Here is a 14,784-nt window from a genome sequence, read left to right as displayed (position 1 = left end):
AATTCCTGGCACATATCAAACAAACTCTCATTGAAAAGGCTCCATGTGGTGCATGTAAAATGAAGTGTTCTTGGGGTGGGATAAGTTACTGGATCACTGGGATCAAGCATTGAGCCAAATCGAGCACACATGGTAATAGGCAGGAGAATGGAACAACATTTGAAATCTTCACTCAAAAACTACTAAATTTCCAAGATATGAATAGGGCTCTAGCTGTTCTCTCACCAGCCACGTGCAAAGGAAAATATATAGTTAGAAACACTAAGTACTAGCTGCACAAAGGAAGCAGGCAGAAATCATAAGACTTCATGTCATATCTAGTTACCATGGATTTTTAATAAAAGATTTAAAAAATTAATAGAGTATAGAAAATGGCCTTCTTTGCCCATGAAAGAGTATCATCCCACCTGAATTCTAACTCGAAAGCATTTTAAGTATGTGATTTAGGTAAATTATCTCTTTAGTCTCTTATTTCTTTGTCTGTAGAAAGGGAATAATAATGATTACTAATTGAAAGATTGTCATAAGGGTTAAATGAAATGTGGCATTGGAAGAACATGGCACAGTGTCTGTCATAAAGTAAAAAGTTCCCTGAATTTTAGTTGTGATCATAATTGTGATTATTACAATATAAATGTTGGTTTTGATGGCTTTTTATATGTGGCCTCCAGGTTGCAGTCAAGGGAGTCAATTTCTCCATGAGTGAACACTGGGAAGACCAGGTTAAAGGAGGGAAGGATGCTTATAAAATGAGGTAACATGCTAGGAATTTCATGGGCCTATTGCCATCTTTGTAAACCTGGACACTTTTCAATCTCATTTAAAAATCATGCTGGTGAATGTGGCTCCCCTTGACCCTTACTACCTTAATTATGATCAACAGAATCCTGCCTTATCAGATTGCAGAGCCCTGTCCAAAAGTCTAGACCACATTTTATTTCACGGTGTCCTTATTTTTGTGAAAACTTTCCCAGCCTTGAGATATGGGGGCTGAGGTACTCGTTTCTTCCTTTCTGGAAGGAAAATGGAAGAAAGAGAATTATAGCCTCTAAGTTCCTTTGTGATCTCAGTCTTTCATGAGCAGAAAGAAGCCTACACCTCTTTCAGGACTCATAGATTCCAATGCCTACAGTGGCCCCAAAATAAGCAAAATAAGCCAGGAGGTCTTCAGATCTCGTGACCACATGAGAGTTTGACTCTCTTCAGAGGGTAGCTCCAGTCAATTGTTATCATCTAAGAATAAGGATACAATGATCCTCCAATTTTTCAAGAGAAGTTGCAAAGTTAGATTTTTTATGCTGAATTTCCTAATTTTTAACTGTTGGAAAATACTCAAGTTTTTTTTTTTTATAATACCATGTGTGCCCAACAAAATATTTCTGTTTTTCAGACATGGCCAGAGGATTGCCAGATCAGGACCCTCATCTACATAGTACAATTTCAGGTTCCTGGGGAGGTTTATTATAACTCCAAGCATGTTCCCTACCTTTTGCCACTCCCCTGTAAGTCTAACAGAATATTTCCCATGTCCCAGACCTCTCCTTCAAGATGCAAAGTTATACTTGTGGGAAGCACATTGATCATCTATCACTCTTTTCTCAAATTATGCAGGCTTATTGCAATCTGTTTAGGAAAAGAAGAGAAGAGGAAGCTGTTGGAGCAGGTAGGAATGGGGCAGTCCAGTGGGCTGAACACCCAGAATTCTTTACTCTGATCCTTGCTAGCTGTTGTAACTTCAAGGAGCTTACTTCTCTGACATCCGAGTTTCCTTGTTTGTGGAAAGTGTCTAATAATTGCTACTTCATGGAATTGTGGCAAAAATCAAGTAGGATAAAACATAACAAATGCCTGACCCAGAGACAGTTGTCTAAATATGTTTTTTTTTTCTGGGAGGGAAGAAGGAATGATATTCTGGTGCTTAGGGGCTGTTCTAAAGTAGGGGGTCACACAGGACCTTTTAGAAAGGGGGTGAAAAGTGTGGGAAGGCAAGAGGGAGCTGTGAGCAATCAGAGCATATCATTCTCTGGCCAGCAGCCCAGCTAGCACAAGGGGATAATGTACTAAGTAAAGAACAGGCACTACAATAATAACCCACAAATGCAGCCTGTTATACTAACCTGCATGCTAAGCTTACACAAGTCTAATTCATCCTTCCAACATTTCTGGCCACCATAGATTTGTTTTTCTGGATAGTGTTTCTTTGACTTCATTGCTCAAATCAATGTTCCACGCCTGCATTTCTTACTTCTATAACACATAAATAAATTATGAGCCAAATCCTTTGCTTTATAGAAAAAAATAAAAACAACCAAATCATTGATGTTTTCTGCTGCACAAAACTCTGGAGACATTTTAGAGATAATTTTTGGGGGGAGGTTACCAGGGATTGAACCCAGAGACTCTTGACCACTGAGCCACATACCCAGCACTTTTTTGTATTTTATTTAGAGGCAGGGTTTCACTGAGTTGCTTAGGGCCCTGCTGAGTTGCTGAGGCTGGATTTGAACTCTCAATCCTCCTGCCTCAGTCTCCTTAGCTGCTGGTATTACAAGTGTGTGCCATGGTGCCTGGCTACAGATAAAATTTTGATCAGACCAAAAACAAATTGGGATATATATGGCAAAAAGAGCGATTTTAGAGTTGAGGAAGGGATGAGAGGTGAATACAATACTCCATTGGTAAGACAAAGGAAAAGGACAAGTGCCCTCAGTGTTATACAATCCCATATCAGAAGCTTGACTTTGTAAAAATATCCTATAGGCTATAACACAGATGCCATAGAAAGGCAAGAGAAATAATGTGCCATATAACCAAGACAAAATTTCAGACTGTAACTTCTATCCCATGCCATTGCTTGACTGTTACAATTAGAGGGCCTGCAAAGGTGCCTGCTTTGATAGTTCACAAGGGGAGAAAATTAGGGTTTTATGGGGGAGACAGACCATAGGAAGATATGGTTCCCAGGTGAATACTGAAATTCCCAACACTCCCCTCATACACAAATGTGAGTGTACATGCATACACATGTTCATGCATATGGCTAAAGTGCTTTGAATTTGTGTTACCATATCTGACAAATCAAAGATGGAGCCAAGTCCCCACACTCTATGTGTTTTCTATGGTTGGCCTCTTGTCTGAAGCAACAGATTGGGCAGAATATTAACCAGGGATCCAGATGTGTCTTTTCAGAAAAACACATTCCTTAGCTTGGATTCTGTACATCTCAGTTGCCAAGATCCACTCTTCTGTGTTTAACTCAGCCTCATTGAACCAATGCCCCTCCCCATCTTATCTTAAACGTCCACCATAGTAGTCGGCTTTGGTACTGGAGCAAAAAGAATAAAAAGGCTTGAGTATACATACTCAACTTCAGTGCTAACTGGAGAAGACATCAAATGCAATCCACTGCCATATGTTAACATTTCTCCATATCTAAGTCATTTTTGCAGGGAACATTGTCTTTAAAAAAAAAAAAAAAACTTTTTGTCATTGCATTTGAACATCTGCAGTTTGGATCTCTGGTGGAGCAGGTGGTATGTTTGGTTTGATTGTCTGCAATCTCAGATGGAAAAATGGACCACACTATCAAAAGACTGCCTTAAGTTTATTAAACTCAAGCTTTATTTTGCTTAGAAATTCCAAAACATGAGAATAAGTGCAGGCTGGCCCTTCAAGAAAATTGAGTCAATTGAGGATAAGGCCCAGGAATCTGCATTTTATACCAAGCTATCCAGGTGTTTCTGAAGCTAAGAGTTTCCCAAAATTACTTTTAGAAACACTGATCTACAAACATAACTTTCCTATGTGTGCATATGAATACATGACTAGTGTAAAGCGAAATCATGTACAACTTCAAGAATGGTAAGTTATACTCCATGTATGTATGATATATCAAAATACACTCTACTGTCATGTATAGCTAAAAAGAACAAATAAATAATTTGAAAAAGAAACACTGATCTATGTTACAAGTACCAGATGTTCTCAACTCTTTGAAGTCCAGAACTCTTTTACACTCTCAAAAATGATCAAGGACCCCAACAAGCATGGTTAATTCTGGCAATACCTATTGATACTTACCATACTAAAAATTAAAACTGAAAATTTTAACATATTAATTTATAAATTCATATTGAAATAACAGTAACAAACTTATTACAAGCTAACATAAGCAAAGTAATTTTATGAAAAAAATAATTATTTTCCCAAAAGCAAAATATTAGTATCAAGAATCACATTATTTCACATTTTCAAATCTTTTTACTGTCTGCTTTAACAGGAGACAGCTGAATTCTCATATCTCCTTCTGCACTCTAGCTGTTGCAATATTGTTGTTGTTGTTATTTTTAATAGAAGTATATATAAATAAATCCAGCTTGCACAAACATGTAGTTTGAAAATGAAAGGGGAGTATTTTAATAGCCTCTTTGGATAATTGTGGATAATCTTCTTTAATACTACACCAAAATATGACAAGTGGTAGTTCTGTAAAGATTAATTGCAGCACAGAATCTGAGACCATATCAAGGAGCTTTCATTCGGTTACATTTAAATCCATTGGTCTATCTTGCACTTGGAATATATTTTTTTTACTCATGTGTATCATAAAACTATGAATTGGTCATCTGTAAAATATTGGTTAACCAAGTAAGGCAGATCTTCCAAATGTTGATACATTTTATTATAAAAAATTTAAATCATATTTGCTAATATCAATACCAATCTCTTCAGAAAATGTCTCTAAGTATTAGGAAACTGGCAAGTTCATGGTGGCAGACATAAGCTTTCCAAAAGTCTAATTTTCTCTTGAAAGCTGGAATTTTATCTTTGGCAACAACTACTATCAGTTGTTTTCCTTGAAATAACAGGTTCACTTCATTGATTTTCAAGGAATTATTTGCCAAATACCCAGTCCAAATGACCATATTTGTCTGTCAGTCATTTATCTAAGTTAAAAGTGGTCTTCCCTAAAAAAAAGCAGCTAGTTCAACTCAATTGGTATGCAGCAGAACTACTTTATGCATACTTCCCACTTTGCAACACAGAATATTAAGTAAAATAAAATAAGAAATCCCAAGCTTAGAATTTTCTTGCAATATTTTTTATTGGGTACCAGGAATTGAAGCCAGGGTGCTTTACCACTGAGCTACATCCCCAAACCTTTTTTAATATTTTATTTAGACACAGGGTCTTGCTGAGTTGCTTAGGGCCTCACTAAGTTGCTAGAGCTGGCTTTGAACTCACCATCCTCCTGCCTCAAACCACTGGGATTACAGGCATTTGCCTCTGCACTCAGCTCTTATAATGTTTTTTTTTAAATATTTTTTTAGCTGTAGATGGGCACAAAACTTTTATTTATTTTTATATGGTGCTGAGGATTGAACTCAGTGCCTCACATGTTCAAGGTAAGCACTCTACCACTGAGCCACAACCCCAGTTTGTCTTATAATGTTTTAATCCACCCCATGTTTGAAAATCTTGAAGCAATGGGCACTCTTGATCAATGTCTACTAGTGCTTAGGACTTAAATTTATGAATTTAGGGGAGAGGAGGGACACAACACAGTTCAATCCATAACAAAGGAACTCGATGTATATGGATAAATTATGAAAATTTACCTCAATAGAAACTATATAAATGCTAAATGATCGACATCACTTCCTCACTTTAGAAGAAACTATCAAAATTCTGAGACATACTATCAACAACAAAATACACACACACACACACACACACCAATAAAGAGCACTACCCCAAAAGGTCAGTCAAATAGAGTAAAAACACAAATCAAATATGGTGAACCTCATGGTAATTACTTAGGTTTTATCATTCCATAGTATATACATATATCAAAACATCACACTGTACTTCTTAAATATATATTATAAAAATTATGGAGTGCCTGCAAGCTAGGCGAACCTGCGACCCACGGGCAGATCAGGCCCAGCAACCTGCCGAGTGACAGAGCAGCTACTCGCGCCTGCAGGGAACGCGGGCCTGCGACCCACCAGTAGGACAGGTCCAGCGGCCTGCTGAAGGGCAGGCCCGTCCCCTCCCCCAGTGTCTGCAAGGTAGGCGGGACTGTGACCACCGGCAGATCAGGCCCAGCGGCCTGCTGAGGGGCGGAGCCGCCCCCTCCCCCCGCACCTGCAAGGTAGGCGGACCTGCGACCCATCGGGAGGTTAGGCCCAGCAACCTGCAGAGTGACAGAGGTGCCCCTCGTGCCTGCTGGGTAGGCGGACCTTTGACCGACCAGCAGAGCAGACCTAGGGCCCGCCAGCATGGTAGACGGATCACACCAATTGGAGGAGGATCACAGCCACTACCTGCCCTGCAAGGGTGATTTTTCAACTATACTAGAGAAATATAAATAAATAGAGGGAAAATTTCAAAAATACAACAGTTTCACCAAGTAGAGAGAAACGCCAGCAGTATGAAAAGACAAGGAAAGAAAGGACCACAGGCAATGCAGGTCAACTCAACTTTAGAAGAGGTAATAGCTGCAACAGATGGAATGTCAGATAGAGAGGTCAGGATATACATGCTTCAGATGATCTGGAGTCACAAGGAAGACATGAGACAGCAAAATCAGACAATGAAAGATCACATTGACAAGGAACTACATAAACAAATCCAGGAAGTAAAAGATCAATTTCACAGGGAGATAGAGGTAATAAAAAAAAAACAAATAGAAATCCTAGAAATGCAGGAAACAATAAACCAACTTAAAAACTCAATTGAGAATACTACCAGCAGAGTGGATCACTTAGAAGACAGAACATCAGACAATGAAGACAGAGTATTTCAACTTGAAAAGAACATAGACAGCTCAGCAAGTCTGCTAAGAAACCATGAGCAGAACATCCAAGAACTATGGGATAATATCAAAAGACCATACTTAAGAGGCATTGGGATACAGGAAGGCACAGAACTCCAAACCAAAGGAATAAACAATCTATTCAGTGAAATAATACGAGAAAACTTCCCAGACTTGAAGAATGAGACAGAATCCCAAATCCTAGAAGCCTACAGGACGCCGAATGTGCAAAATCATAAGAGATCCACACCTAGACACATTATAATGAAGATGTCCAACATACAGAATAAGGAGAGAATTTTAAAAGCTACAAGAGAAAGGAAGCAGATTACATTTAGGGGTAAACCAATCAGGATAACAGCTGATCTCTCAACACAGACTCTAAAAGCTAGAAGATCCTGGAATAACATATTTCAAACGCTAAAAGAAAATGGGTTCCAACCAAGAATCATGTATCCAGCGAAATTAAGCTTCAGGTTAGAAGATGAAATTAAAACCTTCCACAATAAACAAAAGGAAAAAGAATTTGCAGCTAGAAAACCATCTCTTCAAAAAATCCTTGGCAAAACATTACAGGAAGAGGAAATGGAAAATAACAATGAAAACCAACAGTGGGAGGTAGGACAGTAAAGGGGGGGAATAATCAAAGAGGAAAACAAATCAGGTTTAGTAACATTAATAAACAAATATGGCTGGAAGAACAAACCATATCTCAATAATAACCCTAAATGTTAATGGCTTAAACTCACCAATTAAGAGACACAGGCTAGTTGAATGGATCACAAAACAAGGTCCAACAATATGCTGCCTACAGGAGACGCATTTGATAGGAAAAGATATACATAGACTGAAGGTGAAAGGTTGGAAAAAATCATATCACTCATATGGACTGCGGAAACAAGCAGGAGTGTCCATACTCATATCAAATAAAATAGATTTCAAGCCAAAGTTAATCAAAAGGGATAAAGAGGGACACTTCATACTGCTCAAGGGAACCATACACCAACAAGACATAACAATCATAAATATATATGCCCCAAACAACGGGGCTGCTATGTTCATCAAGCAAACTCTTCTCAAGTTCAAGAGTCTAATAGACCACCATACAATAATTATGGGAGACTTCAACACACCTCTCTCACCACTGGACAGATCTTCCAAACAAAAGTTGAATAAGGAAACTATAGAACTCAATAACACAATTAACAACCTAGACTTAATTGACATATATAGAATATACCACCCAACATCAAGCAGCTACACTTTTTTCTCAGCAGCACATGGATCCTTCTCAAAAATAGATCATATATTATGTCACAGGGCAACTCTTAGACAATATAAAGGAGTAGAGGTACCATGCATCTTATCTGATCATAATGGATTGAAACTGAAAATCAACGATAAAAGAAGGAAGGAAAAATCATGCATCACTTGGAGAATGAACAATAGGTTACTGAATGATCAATGGGTTTTAGAAGACATGAAGGAGGAAGTTAAAAAATTCTTAGAGTTAAATGAAAACACAGACACAACATATCGGAATCTATGGGACACATTGAAAGCAGTTCTAAGAGGAAAATTCATTGCTTGGAGTGCATTCCTTAAAAAAAGAAAAAAACAACAAATAAATGATCTCATACTTCATCTCAAAATCCTAGAAAAAGAAGAGCAAAACAACAGCAAAAGAAGTAGAAGGCAAGAAATAATTAAAATCAGAGCTGAAATTAATGAAATTGAAACAAAAGAAACAATTGAAAAAATTGACAAAACTAAAAGCTGGTTCTTTGAAAAAATAAATAAAATTGACAGACCCTTAGCCATGCTAACGAAGAGAAGAAGAGAGAGAACCCAAATTACTAGCATACGGGATGAAAAAGGCAATATCACAACAGACACTTCAGAAATACAGAAGATAATCAGAAATTACTTTGAATCCTTATACTCCAATAAAATAGAAGATAGTGAAGGCATAGATAAATTCCTTGAGTCTTATGATCTGCCTAGATTGAGCCAGGAAGATATAGACAACCTAAACAGACCAATAACAATAGAGGAAATAGAAGAAACCATCAAAAGACTACCAACTAAGAAAAGCCCAGGACCGGATGGGTATACAGCAGAGTTTTACAAAACCTTTAAAGAGGAACTAACACCAATACTTTTCAAGCTATTTCAGGAAATAGAAAAAGAGGGAGAACTTCCAAATTCGTTCTACGAGGCCAACATCACCCTGATTCTGAAACCAGACAAAGACACTTCAAAGAAAGAAAACTACAGACCAATATCTCTAATGAACCTTGATGCAAAAATCCTCAATAAAATTCTGGCGAATCGGATTCAAATACATATCAAAAAAATTATACACCATGATCAAGTAGGATTCATCCCTGGTATGCAAGGTTGGTTCAATATACGGAAATCAATAAATGTTATCCACCACATCAATAGACTTAAAAATAAGAACCATATGATCATCTCGATAGATGCAGAAAAAGCTTTAGACAAAGTACAGCATCCCTTTATGTTCAAAACTCTAGAAAAATTAGGGATAACTGGATCATACCTCAACATTGTAAAAGCAATCTATGATAAGCCACAGGCCAGCATCATTCTGAATGGAGAAAAATTGAAGGCATTCCCTCTAAGATCTGGTACAAGACAGGGATGCCCTCTCTCACCACTTCTGTTCAACATAGTCCTCGAAACACTGGCCAGAGCAATTAGGCAGACGAAAGAAATTAAAGGCATAAAAATAGGAAAAGAAGAACTTAAATTATCACTATTTGCAGATGACATGATTCTATACCTAGCAGACCCAAAAGGGTCTACAAAGAAACTATTAGAGCTAATAAATGAATTCAGCAAAGTGGCAGGTTATAAAATCAACACGCATAAATCAAAGGCATTCCTGTATATCAGCGACAAATCCGCTGAAATGGAAACGAGGAAAACCACTCCGTTCACAATATCCTCAAAAAGAATAAAATACCTGGGAATCAACCTAACAAAAGAGGTGAAAGACTTATACAATGAAAACTACAGAACCCTAAGGAGAGAAATTGAAGAAGACCTTAGAAGATGGAAAAATATACCCTGTTCATGGATAGGCAGAACTAACATCATCAAAATGGCGATATTACCAAAAGTTCTCTATAGGTTCAATGCAATGCCAATCAAAATCCCAACGGCATTTCTTGTAGAAATAGAGAAAGCAATCATGAAATTCACATGGAAGAATAAAAGACCCAGAATAGCAAAAACAATACTAAGCAGGAAGTATGAATCAGGTGGTATAGCGATACCAGACTTCAAACTATACTACAGAGCAATAGTAACAAAAACAGCATGGTACTGGTACCAAAACAGGTGGGTGGACCAATGGTACAGAATAGAGGACACAGAAACCAACCCACAAAACTATAACTTTCTTATATTTGATAAAGGGGCTAAAAGCATGCAATGGAGGAAGGATAGCATCTTCAACAAATGGTGCTTGGAAAACTGGAAATCCATATGCAACAAAATGAAACTGAATCCCTTTCTCTCGCCATGCACAAAAGTTAAATCAAAATGGATCAAGGAGCTTGATATCAAATCAGAGACACGGCATCTGATAGAAGAAAAAGTTGGGTACGACCTACATACTGTGGGGTCGGGCTCCAAATTCCTCAATAGGACACCCATAGCACAAGAGTTAACATCTAGAATCAACAAATGGGACTTACTCAAACTAAAAAGTTTTTTCTCAGCAAAAGAAACAATAAGAGAGGTAAATAGGGAGCCTACATCATGGGAACAAATCTTTACTCCTCACACTTCAGATAGAGCCCTAATATCCAGAGTACATAAAGAACTCAGAAAATTAGACAATAAGATAACAAATAACCCAATCAACAAATGGGCCAAGGACTTGAACAGACACTTCTCAGAGGAGGACATACAATCAATCAACAAGTACATGAAAAAATGCTCACCATCTCTAGCAGTCAGAGAAATGCAAATCAAAACCACCCTAAGATACCATCTCACTCCAGTAAGATTGGCAGCCATTATGAAGTCAAACAACAATAAGTGCTGACGAGGATGTGGGGAAAAGGGTACACTTGTTCATTGTTGGTGGGACTGCCAATTGGTTCAGCCAATTTGGAAAGCAGTATGGAGATTTCTTGGAAAGCTGAGAATGGAACCACCATTTGACCCAGCTATTCCCCTTCTCGGTCTATTCCCTAAAGACCTAAAAAGAGCATGCTACAGGGACACTGTTACATCGATGTTCATAGCAGCACAATTCACAATAGCAAGACTGTGGAACCAACCTAGATGCCCTTCAATAGACGAATGGATAAAAAAAAATGTGGCATTTATACACAATGGAGTATTACTCTGCATTTAAAAATGACAAAATCATAGAATTTGCAGGGAAATGGATGGCATTAGAGCAGATTATGCTAAGCGAAGCTAGCCAAGCCCTAAAAAACAAATGCCAAATGTCTTCTTTGATATAAGGAGAGTAACTAAGAACAGACTAGGGAAGAAGAGCACGAGAAGAAGACCAACATTAAACAAGGATGAGAGGTGGGAGGGAAGGGGAGAGAGAAGGGAAATTGCATGGAGATGGAAGGAGACCCTCGGGGTTATACAAGGTTGCATACAAGAGGAAGTGAGGGGAAAGGGAAAAATAATACAAGGGGGAGGAATGAATTACAGTAGTGGGGATAGAGAGAGAAGAGGGGAGGGGAGGGGAGGGGAGGGGGGATAGTGGAGGATAGGAAAGGCAGCAGAATACAACAGACATGAGTATATCAATATGTAAATCAGTGGAAGTGTAACTGATGGGATTCTGCAAGCTGTATACGGGGTAAAATGGGAGTTCATAACCCGCTTGAATCAAAGTGTGAAATATGATATATCAAGAACTATGTAATGTTTTGAACAACCAACAATAAAAAAAAGAAAAAAAAAGAAAATAAATAAATAAATGTAAGACAAAAAAAATTATGGACCCAAGTTTTATTCATTATTTTGTAGAAAGTTTGTGTTTCCTTGTAGGTTTTTCAAAAAAAGCTAATGAATGCATTCAGGTTCTAAAATATGTAGTAGATGTATAGGATATGTATACATATTGCAATAGAAATTGAAATTCTCTTAGGTGTTTTGCCCCACTGCATCCCCAACTACAAGGTTTTACTGAAGCAAATAATTGCCCTTTCAAAGAGAATGTATAGAAAATCCTTCCAGAGACAAAAAGTAGATGTTTCTATTATGATGGTGGCAGGCTAGAGATTTAACCACACTTAAGTATTGTCTCAACTCACCTCTCTCCTCCTTTTAAGGACCTCAGAAGATAGAATTAAAAATATTTGCAAATAAGGCCAAGAAAAACTTGATTATCAACTTCTAAAGCTTTAATAAATTGGGCTGGATTCCATAATGGTTCTTTTACCCAAGAAAAGTTGGTATCAAATGGCCTAGAACCAAAGCATCCTAAAGGCCCAGTTTGTCTGTCTTCTCTAAGTTCAAAAGTTACCACTTTGCTTGAACAAATAGCTACCAAAATTTACAGCAGCATTATTCGCAGTAGTCCAAAGGTGGGAATAACCAAAATGTCTATCAACAGATGAATGGGTAAACACAATGTAGTATATACATAATGGAATATATGCAGACTTTAAAAGGAATGAAATTCTAAAAGATGCTACAACATGGATGAACCTTGAAGACATTGTGCTAAATGAATAAGCCAGACACACAAAAAAAACCCAAATATTATATGATTCCATTTAGATGGGGTATCTAGAGTAGTTAAATTCATGCATGGAGATATTTTATAGGAGAAAGTCTTTCATTCAAATACAAACATTTGGGGAACATGAAAGCATATTATCTAATGAAGTCAAGGTATTGAATAAATCTACAGTTCCACTTGGGATAATACTACTGCAAATAAGACCATAATTAAGTCTATTTTTGTTATTGTTGATTGTTAGTTTATTTTTAGTATTTTCAATTAGTTTCCAAAGCATTTTCTTCCCCATTTTCTTTCTCTTTCCATTTTTCCTCAGTCTTTAATTTTTCTCTTCACTTTAATTCCTTTCTTCAAGCATTTACACACTTTGATGCTCTTTCATTAACCCTATATGATTTTATGGAAAGATCAAAGCCTCTGCCTGGTCTATCTTTTGCTTCCAGCCCTTTCACCCAGCAACAGCAATGGTACAGAGAGACTTAAGATCACCCAGAGTTCTCATATATGGCAGTGCAAAGAGCCCCCAAAGAAGAAAACTGACACAGCTTATTTTCAGTGGCTGACAAGCTATTAGCAGTTGGAGTAAAGCGTAACTTTTTCATGCCAGACATTAGAACTGCAATTCAGTGTGGATATCTACAAACATATTAGAGTGTAATATCTTTGAGGACAGAGATATCTCACCTACTTTGCACATAGTTGATAAAAGAAAATCAATTTTAATTGGATAAAGGTTATAATTTGCATGGCTGATTTTAATGTTTAACTAATATAATCACCTTCAGTCACAGAGTAAGATATTGTCTGGGTAGACCATAAACTGTTACGATGCAGCACAGGGTAGAATTTCTGAACACCAGTGCTGAAGCTCCAACCCCAGAGTTTGGGTCCTGGAACTATACTAACAAGCTATATAGACATGGACTAGTTCATTGGGTTCTAAAATATTATTTGAATTAATATCAGGGCCTTTATAAATATTTGGATTTATTTATTATCTCTGATTTGATGAAATGTGCTGAGGGCACATTCAATGTTGAGTTACCATAAGAGTCATGGCACCAAACAGTCTCAGAAGTAATATGAGGTTTGCTTATAAGTCCTTGGGCTATGAAGAAAGACAAAGCAAGACTTTTGTAGCTGAACAATAAGTAAAATATGCCTATGTACTCTGAGTACATGGTTACCTCCAAACTGAAAGACAATCTTCATGTAGCCTTTCAAGGACACCTTGTAGGATTTCAGGGTCCAGATATATGAAATTAGGAAAAAATATTAAATTTTGAGTGGAGGCATTGAAGCAAGTAGATGTTATATACAAATAACACAGCATGCATGGAGACAAGTTCTAGAGAACAACACAAGAGAGGCAATTGAGTGTCAGATTGTAGACAGCCTGGATGACAGGCTGGAGAATCATCTCTGTGTGCCTTCCCTTGACATCATTAAATCAGGCAGTAAGTGTCTCCTTACTTTTCTTTTTCTTGTAGTATACTATAATGTCTGTATCCTTCTCCTGTCTCAGGAAACTTCCCCTGTATTTCCCACTCCAGAAGACATTTTTTTTTTGGTGGAAAAAAATCTGTTCCACCAAAAAAAATTGCTCTGATTGTTCCTTTTGTGGAGAAGGACGCTGGAAATGGCAGCACAGTTTTTCTCCCTAGTAAAACCAGGACTGATTTTTTGAAAACACCAGAATTGATTTGCTGCAGTTTGCACAGAGTGCTATCTACAATGAGTACCTGTGTTCATTAAGCTGCACTCTATCTGCATCTTTTGTTCTTGCTTTGTGCTGAGCTGCTAAGTAAAATGTTATAGGCTTTAAAATCTGAAATCTGGTTGCACTTCAATTTAAGAAGTCTTCCATTGTTCCTGAAAAAGTCATGCCTTTCTTGTCCCCAATTCCTGCTATTTATTTCTAGATTGCCATTCCCACCACCTTTTCATTATCAAAGGCCTCTCTACCCCTTAATAATAAGTTCTTATGTCACTATTGCTCTGTACATGATTTCCACTCCTACTTCTCTCCTCCCAAAACACAAAATCAAATGATAATGCTTCTTTTATTCTGCCTCATATTGTTTTCTCTTATTTATATCCATAATAAGATAACTCTCCCCATCCCAGCCTAGGACTCCCAAGCTGTTCTGTCTTGCCCTTGCATGTATAGAATGTGTGGTATAGGTTTGATATAATAAAACTCTTGTTATATCATTGAATT

This window comes from Urocitellus parryii, chromosome X (assembly GCF_045843805.1).
Source record: "Urocitellus parryii isolate mUroPar1 chromosome X, mUroPar1.hap1, whole genome shotgun sequence".
Taxonomy (NCBI): Eukaryota; Metazoa; Chordata; class Mammalia; order Rodentia; family Sciuridae; genus Urocitellus; species Urocitellus parryii.
Note: the sequence above shows the minus strand (reverse complement) of the source record.